This window comes from Staurois parvus, unplaced genomic scaffold (genome assembly GCF_062004578.1).
Source record: "Staurois parvus isolate SC_StPar_1 unplaced genomic scaffold, SC_StPar_1.0 ptg001344l, whole genome shotgun sequence".
NCBI classification, from domain to species: domain Eukaryota; kingdom Metazoa; phylum Chordata; class Amphibia; order Anura; family Ranidae; genus Staurois; species Staurois parvus.
Genome location: NW_028319140.1, coordinates 176,346 through 188,750, shown reverse-complemented (window position 1 = coordinate 188,750; position 12,405 = coordinate 176,346). Strand labels below are relative to the sequence as shown.

The following is a 12,405-nucleotide window of genomic DNA, read 5'->3' as shown; positions in this document are numbered from 1 at the left end:
AAAGGATAGAGTTAGGCTTTTGCTTTATCCTTGTGTATCGGTGTCATGGTCAGGGGTCAGACTCAGAGACCAGTAGCTATTAGCAGTAGAGAGGCTGCCACCAACCAGCAGGATAAATACATGGGTAGGTCACCCTGGAGGATGACGTGTGCTCATCCGAGGTGCGGGCTCTAAGCACTAACCGGTATTCACCAGAGCTCCTGATGGTGAGGATGGGTTTTTCAGGCTGTTAGCACCAGGTCACATTCCTCAGGATCGCCCCACCAGGAGGTGAGCAAGCCAGGGTCCAGTAGCAGATATAGCAGGTTGGGATCAAGCAGAAGCATAGTCTAACAAACCAAAGGTCTACCATGAATAGTAGCAGGCTGGGATCAAGCAGAAGTGTAGTCGAGTAACAAGCCAAAGGTCAACCATGAATAGTAGCAGGCTGGGATCAAGCAGAAGTGTAGTCGAGTAACAAGCCAAAGGTCAACCATGAATAGTAGCAGGCTGGGATCAAGCAGAAGTGTAGTTGAGTAACAAGCCAAAGGTCAACCATGAATAGTAGCAGGCTGGGATCAAGCAGAAGTGTAGTCGAGTAACAAGCCAAAGGTCAACCATGAATAGTAGCAGGCTGGGATCAAGCAGAAGTGTAGTCGAATAACAAGCCAAAGGTCAACCATGAATAGTAGCAGGCTGGGATCAAGCAGAAGTGTAGTCGAGTAACAAGCCAAAGGTCAACCATGAATAGTAGCAGGCTGGGATCAAGCAGAAGTGTAGTCGAATAACAAGCCAAAGGTCAACCATGAATAGTAGCAGGCTGGGATCAAGCAGAAGTGTAGTCGAGTAACAAGCCAAAGGTCAACCATGAATAGTAGCAGGCTGGGATCAAGCAGAAGTGTAGTCGAGTAACAAGCCAGAGGTCAACCATGAATAGTAGCAAGCTGGGATCAAGCAGAAGTGTTGTCGAGTAACAAGCCAAAGGTCAACCATGGATAGTAGCAGGTTGAGATCAAGCAGAAGTGTAGTCGAGTAACAAGCCAAAGGTCAACCATGAATAGTAGCAGGCTGGGATCAAGCAGAAGTGTAGTCGAATAACAAGCCAAAGGTCAACCATGAATAGTAGCAGGCTGGGATCAAGCAGAAGTGTAGTCGAGTAACAAGCCAAAGGTCAACCATGAATAGTAGCAGGCTGGGATCAAGCAGAAGTGTTGTCGAGTAACAAGCCAAAGGTCAACCATGAATAGTAGCAGGCTGGGATCAAGCAGAAGTGTAGTCGAGTAACAAGCCAAAGGTCAACCATGGATAGTAGCAGGCTGGGAGCAAGAAGAAGTGTAGTCGAGTAACAAGCCAAAGGTCAACCATAAATAGTAGCAGGCTGGGATCAAGCAGAAGTGTAGTCGAGTAACAAGCCAAAGGTCAACCATGGATAGTAGCAGGCTGGGATCAAGAAGAAGTGTAGTCGAGTAACAAGCCAAAGGTCAACCATGAATAGTAGCAGGCTGGGATCAAGCAGAAGTGTAGTCGAGTAACAAGCCAAAGGTCAACCATAAATAGTAGCAGGCTGGGATCAAGCAGAAGTGTAGTCGAGAAACAAGTCAAATGTCGGTAACCAGTGATAGTGAAGATGAGGACAGCTGCAGGTATGCAAAGGAGCAAGATATCAGCTGGAGAGAGCACAGTAATCTGGTAAGCAGGAAGTGCAAAGGCATGACTTAAATAGGAAGTTCATGGGAGGAGGAAGGAATTTAAGGTTCACCAGAAGCAAGGTACAAGGCATGATTATTCAAGGGATCAGCTGTCCAGCATCTCAGGTGGCTCAGCAAGAAGAGCTACTGCTGGACGTAGCAGAGGTTGTGAGTTCAGATCCTGGTTCTGACAATTGGAGCTTAGCAGGTGGTTGCTCAAAGACATCCTTCTGTGGGTTAGAGTGACTTATAGTACAGCTAAAGTCTACGAGAACTGTGCTCCAAAGAGCTTAGAGTTAAGGTTTCTGGACTTGTTTTAGAGGAGATGTATAGACCTTGAAAAAAAACAAACATCCATACTCTCCTCTATGTTGCAGATGGCCCACACCTGAGTGGTCTGATGACTGCTGATCACTCAGTGCTTTGTCTGCTCCGACCACCTAGGCTATCAGAAGTTGTCCCCCCCCACAGTCTTCTAGGACACGTGACAGGTCCCAGAAGGCTACAGGACAATTCATAAGGAGCAGCTCCAGCCGCAAGCTGTCACAGCTGGGTGCCCACACTTAAGATGCCGGTGCTTGGGAGAAAGGATGGCCAGTGAAAAATCAGTTTTTGTAGCTGCTGACTTATTTTTATCATTTAATTCCTCTAGCCAGAATCCAAGGAGCCCCTCACAGGGTCACTGGGAATGTATTTCCTGAAGTCAGGTTTGATCAGATTGGTGACTGTGAGAAGGCCCTTTCGTTTCTGCAAGTGAACTACTTGGAGCAAACCACTTATCCTGCATGGGGCAGATTCAGAACCATTCTGGATATTACACCCCTGGCAGTCCTACAAGCTCACCTACCCAGGCAGTCAGCTGTACAGAAATGAAAATTGGAGTCACTCTGCTAGTGGGTTGCTGGAGTCAATTTCTTGTAAAATCGTGTATATCTGGAGCCAGCCCCGCATAATTCATGAACGGGTCCCGGCACTACTAGACTGACAAATTCTGACTACCAGCCCTGAATAGCTAAAAATCCTAACAGCTATTGTTTAGGCTGCAGGAATTATGATTCCCCAACTCGGGTTTTATGGCGAGAGCTGCACAAGACCTTCAGATACAAAACAAGGCAGTAAATTCCTCTGAATAAAACATTCAGCTTTATTGCTGGAGAGGTGAGATATGGGAGGCAATGAAGAAATGAAGGTACAGGAAGGGAACGGCTCTGCAGAGACTGACAATAACATTCGTTGGACAGTCCTAGGAAGAGTGACTTGTATTGTGCTGGCTCTTCTTTTGCTTACGTTCTGCTGTCAGTGGGGAATCCCGCTGACAGCAGATGGCTCATGGTTGTTAACAGGGGCGGACTGACCAATCGAGCACTCGGGCACAGCCCGATGGCCCGGGGTCAGTAGGGGGCCCCATGAAATGCCCCTGGTACCTTTTTTATAGGCTTTTTTGAGTGTGGGCAAGGACACAGGGGCCCCATGATCCCCTATTGCCCGGGGGCCCCATGAGTTGTCAGTCTGCCCCTGGTTGTTAAGGACGTGGAGGGTGCTGGCTCCTTAGCAACCAGCTGAATTTTCATACATTTCTTAAATATCACACGCCTGGACTACTTATTTAACGCATGTATTTATTTATTTTACTTTAGCTAACTGACTTCAGCGCTGTTTTATGCGGTATTTACTGAATGTTTTTGCTTTTTGAGTTAAATACCGCATAAAGGGATAGTGAATGGACATTTTCAGTACCCCATTCGCTTTTTTTCTAAAAATGAGTCATGTGACCCAAATACCTCATGTCATGTGATATGCTTTCACGAATTGTCTGTTATTACTATCTATTCCAGTGTCTCTTCCCCACCCCAAACGTGGAGCCCCCTCCTGTCCTGGGCACACAGAACATATCTGCACCAGGGCCCTATCCTGTTATTTAGACCTCTGTTGATGTGTTGAAGACACTAATGTAGATCTCTCCAGCTGTAATCCATCTTCATGGTCCTCTTTTATTATTGGAGAGATCAATAATCAATACTTAGTCTCCTGTAGAAATCAGAAGTACGCCGTGATACAGCTGTGCCTCTGCTGGTAATTAGTGGAACTGCAACACAATTTCCAAAATTCAGCCAAACGTTTTCAAAGAGAATCATTATTGATCTTCATGCTGGATTCATTGTCAATGCAGTGGAAGTAATGTTTAATAAACCCTTGGAGTATGTTTCTGGAAAGTTAGCTGGACTCAAGGGACATGTTCTCTTACGAGCTAACCATAACACACAATGCAGCGCTGCTCACAGTCAAAGTAAAAGCATTGAGTGCACATGAGGCTACATTATGAATGTCTGCTAAATATTTTATTCTAGTTCTCCCTTAATTGGCACAAACATTTCAGATCACATTTGTAATGTTATGTTATAGAAAATATATATGTATACTGTTTGTAAGCCGATGCAATCTGCATGTATTCTGTCCTCATTAGGGTGCATTGTGGGTGAGCCGCACATTGATGTCAATGTTATATGATGGATTACATTGATTCCATGGATGTCGTTTAACCCTTTCTTTCCCCAGGAGATCCTTGTAGCTCTTCATTTGCTCTTTTGCCTTCTCCTGTCCAGCTCATGACTATATATAACCACAATAATCGATTTCTTTGCAATAGTGGGGTGCGGGGGCCACCCCTGAGTATATCGCATGAGCTGTGCCTACCTATCCGCATCCACATTCAGATATTGTCCACAAATTGCCAGTTCTCTTAGTAATGTAGATGGAATGTATGGAATTTATGTTAACAGGAAAGACAGTAAAATAGATTCCCTGTAGCCAGTAACAATAGAAACCCGCAGCAACAATAGAAACCCGCAGCAACAATATAAACCCGCAGCAACAATAAAAAAGTGCAGCAGCAATAGAAACCAGCAGCAACAATATAAACCCGCAGCAACAATATAAGCCCACAGCAACAATAGAAATCCGCAGCAACAATATAAACCCGCAGCAACAATATAAACCCGCAGCAACAATAGAAATCTGCAGCAACAATATAAACCCGCAGCAGCAATAGAAATCCGCAGTAACAATATAAATCCGCAGCAACAATAGAAACCAGCAGCAACAATATAAACCCGCAGCAACAATATAAGCCCGCAGCAACAATAGAAATCCGCAGCAACAATATAAACCCGCAGCAACAATATAAACCCGCAGCAACAATAGAAATCTGCAGCAACAATATAAACCCGCAGCAGCAATAGAAATCCGCAGTAACAATATAAATCCGCAGCAACAATAGAAACCAGCAGCAACAATATAAACCCGCAGCAACAATATAAGCCCGCAGCAACAATAGAAATCTGCAGCAACAATATAAACCCGCAGCAACAATAGAAATCTGCAGCAACAATATAAACCCGCAGCAGCAATATAAACCTGCAGTAACAATATAAATCCGCAGCAACAATATAAACCCGCAGCAACAATAGAAACCCTCAGCAACAGTAGAAACCCTCAGCAACAATAGAAATCCGCAGCAACAATAGAAACCCTCAGCAACAATAGAAATCCGCAGCAACAATAGAAACCCTCAGCAACAATAGAAATCCGCAGCAACAATAGAAACCCTCAGCAACAGTGGAAACAACCAGCATCAATAGATCCCCCCCATTAACAATAGATTCACCCAGCAACAAACATTCCCCCAGCAACCAGCATTAATAGACCCCCTTTACCCCAGTAACAATTTAACCCCCCACCACCAGCAAGCAACAATAGATCCCTCCAATAGCAACTTTACTCCCCTTTGCCCCCAGGGACAATAGATCTCCCAGCATCAATAGTCCCTCCAGCAGCCGGCAACAATAGACCCCCTTTACCAAGTAACAATATAACTCTTCCCCCAGCAGCCAGCAACAGTAGATCCCTCCAATAGCAACACTGCTCCCCCTTTCCCCCCAGGGACAATAGATCTCCCAACAATAATAGGTCCCTGCCAGCAAAAGTAGACCCCCCCAGTAGTCATCATCAATGATCCTTAAGCAGCCAGCAACGATAGACCACCCTCATCCTAGCAACAGTAGACCCCCACCAGCAACATTAGATCCACTCTAGCAACAGTAGACCCCACCCGCAACATTAGATCCACTCTAGCAACAGTATACCCCCACCAGCAACATTAGATCCACTCTAGCAACTGTAGGCCACCCACAAGCAACAATAGATCCCCAGCAGCCTGCATCAATAAACCCTCCAACAGCCAGCAACTATAGTCCCCCCAGCAACAACAGACCCACTTACCCCAACAACAATATACCCCCCCCCCCATCACTACTCCCCTTTCCACCCAGCACCAATAGATCCCCCAACAGCCAGAGTCAAACACCCATCCTGCACACCCCAGTACCCCTTGCAGTACATACATTCAGTTCATACACATAAACGCCCGTATACACACTAGTTCTTAGTATTAGCTAGAGAGCGGAGGGGAGAAGAGCCACTTCTGTTGATGTCGGGAGTGGATAGTCTGCGGTGCGATGTGCTGCTTCTTCTGTTCAGTGCAGGCCAGGAACAGACAAGTGTGGACAATGCTGAATGTGGAATCTTTTTTTCTTTTCACCATTTCTTTCTTTCTTTGTGTCAGGTAAGTGTAGTTTGCAGCATCTCCACACCTTTCCCTCTCTCCAAACAGATCTCTTAAATCTTTCATAAGAGATCTTGGCTTGGCAGGATCCTCTATCTCTCCACGCTTTGATTATACCCTCCGTAGCTGACTGCCTATCCTACTCCTCCTGTAGCATTGCCTGACCCAGAGACGAACAATCTCCTCTGGAGGAAGAACTGGAAGTCCCAGCATGGCGCTTGTAGTTCTTCAATTGCTAATGAGCTTCACGTTTCCTAACCTGGCCTAACCCTTCCTGCTCCTGACTCAGACTAACTTTATGAGGGTCACTCTCTATAAAGCTAGCGGCCTCCACTCTTCTCTTACCCCCCTGTCCTCCGCCTGCTCTTCTGTCCTAGCGCAGTGGGATCCATTATACCCCCTCCCCTCGCCTACTTCAGTCTGTAAATCTTCCATCTTTGCAGATATGACGATCGATGACGTGCGGCAGTATGAAAAAAACATGCAGTACAAAACGAATATTAAAGTTTGCAACCGACTTTCGCCAACGAGAGATGAAATAGACAGTGGTGCCAAAGAAAGCGTACGTCCTCTTTTACTGCTCTTATCGAATATTGGCTGGTGCAGGATATAGCGAAAATGGGGGGGGGGGGGTTATTTCCTAGAACCCTTCACCTAAAAGTGACGTTTGGGGTTATTTTAGAGTTAATCCCATTCACAGTTCTCCAAAAGTAAAATGTAGATGCAGCAGAACGAATAATAGTGATACTCATCTACAGCAGCCAATCAGATGCTGGCTTATTACAGCCTAAGTAATAAGAGATGAGTTATGGTTGCTTGCTGTGGGTCTCTGGGAATTGCTGAGGCTGTTATAACTATGTAATAAAATGTATGTGACCCGGAGTACTGCACTGACCACTTTGGGTGGCCTTGGGTCAGGACACCAGTAAAGCCAGCATAGCAATATAGTACATCACTGTTTGAGGAAATCATCATCTCTGCCTCCTGTGAGCCTCAAACCAGGACAGTGCAGTAGGCCAATTTCAACTCCAGGTCAGATCTCCAACTCCAACCCCCCCCCCCCCCCCCCCGCAGGATGCAACGTGCATGTTACCTGGCCCACATATTTTCTATTTAAAGTGGATTCAGGATTGAAACTGGTATTTCGGACCTCTGTTGAGTGCGATATGTAGGGTGGAATGATTGTAGCAGCAAAAGTATTGCCTCACTTTGGGCCTATACGGTGTACGGTGGCAAAAATAATTATTTGATCCCCTGCAGATTTTGTAAGTTTTGCTCACTTACAAAGAAATGACGGGTCTATAATTTTTATCATAGTTCTATTTTAATTGACAGAGACAGAATATCAACCAAAAATCCAGGGAAAACACGATACAAATGTAATAAATTGAGGTGCATTTAAGTGAGTAAAATAAGTATTTGATCCCCTACCAACCGGCAATGATTCTGGCTCCCACAGACTGGCTATGAGCTCATGTGGTACACAGATCAGACCTATCAATTTACGAAGGTGCTCCTAATGACAACTCGTTATGTGTATAGAAGACACCTGTCCATAGGATCTCTTTTTTCCATTCAAACCTTACCATCATGGGTAAATGACAAAAGAGTTGTCAAAGGATGTCAGGGACAAGATTTTAGACCTGCACAAGGCTGGAATGGGCTACAAAACCATCAGCAAGAAGCTTGGTGAGAAGGAGACAACTCTTGGAGCGATTATTCGCAAATGGAAGAAATACAAAATAACCATCAAGCTCTGGAGCTCCATACAAGATGTTGCCTCATTGGGTTAAGATGGTCATGAGAAAAGTGAAGGATCAGCCCAGAACTACATGGGAGGAACTTGTGAATGATCTCAAGGCAGTTGGGACCACAGTCACCAAACACACCATTGGTAACACATGAATTGAAATCCTGCAGTGCCCACAAGGTCCCCCTCCTCAAGAAGGCACATGTAATGGCCTGTCTGAAGTTTGCCAATGAACATCTAAATGATTCAGAGAAGGATTGGGAGACATTTGTTTGGTCAGATGAGACCAAAATTGAGCTCTTTGGCATTAACTCATCTCACCATGTTTGGAGGAAGAAAAATGCTGACTATGACCCTAAGAACACGATCCCTACAGTCACGCACGGAGGTGGAAACATTATGCTTTGTGGCTGTTTCTCTGATAAAGGTACAGGCTGAGTTGAGGGGCCAATGAACGGGGCCATGTATTGTAAAATCTTGAATGAGAACCTTCTTCCCTCAGCCAGAACACTGAAAATGGGTCTTCAAGCATGACAATGACTGATGGGTCGTGGATGGGTCTTCCAGCATGACAATGATCCAAAACATACCGCCAAGGCAACAAAGGAGTTGCTCAAGAAGAAGCACATTAAGGTCATGGAGTGGCCTAGCCAGTTTCCAGACCTTAATCCTATAGAAAAGTCATGGAGGACGCTGAAACTTAAAGTTGCCAAGCAACAGCCAAGAAACCATAAGGATTTAGAGAAGATCTGCAAAGAAGAGTGGACCAAAATTCCTCCTGAGATATCTGCAAACCTGGTAACCAACTACAAGAAGGTCTCACCTCTGGGTTTCTCCATCAATTATTAAGTCATATTTTTCTTGGGGATCAAATACTTATTTTACTCACTGAACTGCAACTCCATTTATAACATTTGTATCGTGTATTTTTCTGGATTTTTGGTTGATATTCTGTCTCATCATTTAATATACACATATGATAAAATTATAGATCCTTAATTTCTTTGTAAGTGGGCAAACTTACAAAATCTGCAGGGGAGCAAATAATTATTTTCCACCCTGTATATGGGCTAAAGTTCCTCGTGGTTGTACATAGTGATGGCACGTCCTATACATCCACCACTCATATGTGGTGCTGGAATGGGGTCCTCCAGCTCCTGCATCTCACCAGAGGAAAGAGGCAAGGTTTTGCCAAGTCACCAGAATTGGAAAGGTGTGAAATACTTGGATCAAGGGATGGACTTCAGAACACAAACAAAAATGTTCCCGCACACTTACCAGCTAACCTTCAAAAATAACAAATTGACTCTGTCTAATAATTTGTTAATAACAGAGGGTTTAGTTTGCAAATATATGTGTAAGCTGCAGGGCCTAAGTCAAGGCTCCTCATATACTGTGGTCCTAACTAGTTTTGAGAGTCTCCAAGTTAGAGCACATATAGCAGTTGAAAGATAAAGGGCAGGTTTGCATCTTAAAGGCCCAGGGACGCACAGGACGCACAGAAAAACCACAATGGCAGCTGAAGGCATCCATTAAGTTCCCCCATCAAATTCAACCAACTGTACAAAGATGTGGCAACCACCCCAACCTATAACTAGCCTTTGCAGTAAGGTGCACTTGGAAGGGCAAAGCACAGTACAAACAAACATAAATTTCTCAGCACACTTACCAGCCAGCCTTCAAAACAGACAAATTGTCCCAGTCTAACAATTCATCGTCTTTATAGTAATGCCTTGTACATGGGCTACAGCTTTCAAACTACTGGGGTCCTTTGGGACAACCAACTAGTCTTTTCGATTTCTGTGGTCTAAAGTATACCATGCATGGTACCACAGTGATTGGTGACAGGTGGCTGTGCTTAAAAGATGTGGTTTATTGTTACACACTCCCACATCTTCCTACAGTGGCTTGTGTTGTGGTGATGGGCATTCGGTCATAATATCTCAGAACTGCAAAGAAAGTCGGTGCTGGAAAATTTCTCTCTAGCATATGCTGTGTTCATAGGTCTAAATGGGGAACAGGTAGCTTTTCAACACCAAACACTGAATGTGGGTCCTGCACTGATATGTGTCTTAGGACTCGTTCACACCATGATGCAGAGACACCAGCTTTTCTGCACACGTTCTGCAAGGTCACAACGAAATCTATGTGCCTTGTTCACAACACTGCTGAATCTGGAACATGTATAAAACTCATTGAATGAGCATGAAAACTGATAGCTCTGTAAGTGAAATCTGCGTGTCAGTTTCCATCAGTTTTTCTGCACCCATGATGTGGTAAGGCATCCCCATTCAGGGCCACCAGCCCAACATATCCTATTAGGACTGGCTCAGGGGGCAGATGCCCCCCATCCCTGCTTGCTGTGCTTTCAGTACTGTTTCTGAGTAAGCCATGGAGTACCGGCTTTTGGTCTTTTTAATACCAGGGTATCAAAAACACCCACTATGTATGAGGCTCAATGCAGCTTCATCCTCTAGCTCAGGGTTTCTCGGCCAGGGTTCCTCAGAAAGATTTATAGGGGTTCCTTAAGCAATGGGCAATTTCTGCCTTTCAGAAAGTTCCCACTGACAACATAGAGCTTTGTAGCTATCTGTAAGGGGGTAATTCTTCCCAACGATCACAAATGTAAGGAGCATTCTTCCCACTGACCCTCAATGTAAGGGACATTCTTCCCACTGACCCGCAATGCAAGGGACATTCTTCCCACTGACCCCCAATGTAAGGGACACTCTTCCCACTGACCACCAATGTAAGGGACATTCTTCCCATTGACCCCCAATGTAAGGGACAGTCTTCCCACTGACCCCCAATGTAAGGGACATTCTTCCCACTGACCACCAATGTAAGGGACATTCTTTCCACTGACCCCCAATGTAAGGGACATTCTTCCCACTGACCACCAATGTAAGGGACATTCTTCCCACTGACCCCCAATGTAAGGGACATTCTTCCCACTGACCCCCAATGTAAGGGACATTCTTCCCACTGACTTCCAATGTAAGGGGCATTCTTCCCACTGACCACCAATGAAGGGACATTCTTCCCACTGACCCCCAATATCAGGGGCATTCTTCCCACTGACCACCAATGTAAGGGGCATTCTTCCCACTGATCAACAATGTAAGGGATATTCTTCCCACTGACCCCCCAATGTAAGGGTTATTCTTCCCACTGACCACCAATGAAAGGGACATTCTTCCCACTGACCCCCAATATAAGGGGCATTCTTCCCACTGACCCCCAATGTAAGGGACATTCTTCCCACTGACCCCCAATGTAAGGGACATTCTTCCCACTGACCCCCAATGTAAGGGACATTCTTCCCACTGACCTCCAATGTAAGGGACATTCTTCCCACTGACCACCAATGTAAGGGACATTCTTCCCACTGACCTCCAATGTAAGGGACATTCTTCCCACTGACCACCAATGTAAGGGACATTCTTCCCACTGACCCCCAATGTAAGGGACATTCTTCCCACTGACCCCCAATGTAAGGGACATTCTTCCCACTGACCCCCAATGTAAGGGACATTCTTCCCACTGACCCCCAATGTAAGGGACATTCTTCCCACTGACCCCCAATGTAAGGGACATTCTTCCCACTGACCCCCAATGTAAGGGGCATTCTTCCCACTGACCACCAATGTAAGGGACATTCTTCCCACTGATCCACAATATAAGGGGCATTCTTCCCACTGATCACCAATGTAAGGGACATTCTTCCCACTGAGCCCCAATGTAAGGGACATTCTTCCCACTGACCTCCAATGTAAGGGACATTCTTCCCACTGACCACCAATGTAAGGGACATTCTTCCCACTGACCCCCAATGTAAGGGACATTCTTCCCACTGACCCCCAATGTAAGGGACATTCTTCCCACTGACCACCAATGTAAGGGACATTCTTCCCACTGACCACCAATGTAAGGGACATTCTTCTCACTGACCCCCAATGTAAGGGACATTCCTCCCACTGATCACCAATGTAAGGGACATTCTTCCCACTGATCACCAATGTAAGGGACATTCTTCCCACTGACCCCCAATGTAAGGGACATTCTTCCCACTGACCCCCAATGTAAGGGATATTCTTCCCACTGACCCCCAATGTAAGGGACATTCTTCCCACTGACCCCCAATGTAAGGGGTATTCTTCCCACTGACCCCCAATGTAAGGGGTATTCTTCCCACTGACCACCAATGTAAGGGACATACTTCCCACTGACCCCCCAATGTAAGGGACATTCTTCCCACTGACCTCCAATGTAAGGGACATTCTTCCCACTGATCACCAATGTAAGGGACATTCTTCCCACTGACCACCAATGTAAGGGACATTCTTCCCACTGACCACCAATGTAAG

The 12,405-nt window shown here is 45.6% G+C and overlaps 1 protein-coding gene across 1 annotated transcript in view; it reads left to right on the top strand.

Moving 5' to 3' along the window:
• PITPNC1 (phosphatidylinositol transfer protein cytoplasmic 1) overlaps positions 1 to 12,405 on the top strand; it is a 164,435-nt gene that overhangs the window by 140,376 nt on the left and 11,654 nt on the right. The gene's annotated exons all lie outside the window — the stretch shown is intronic.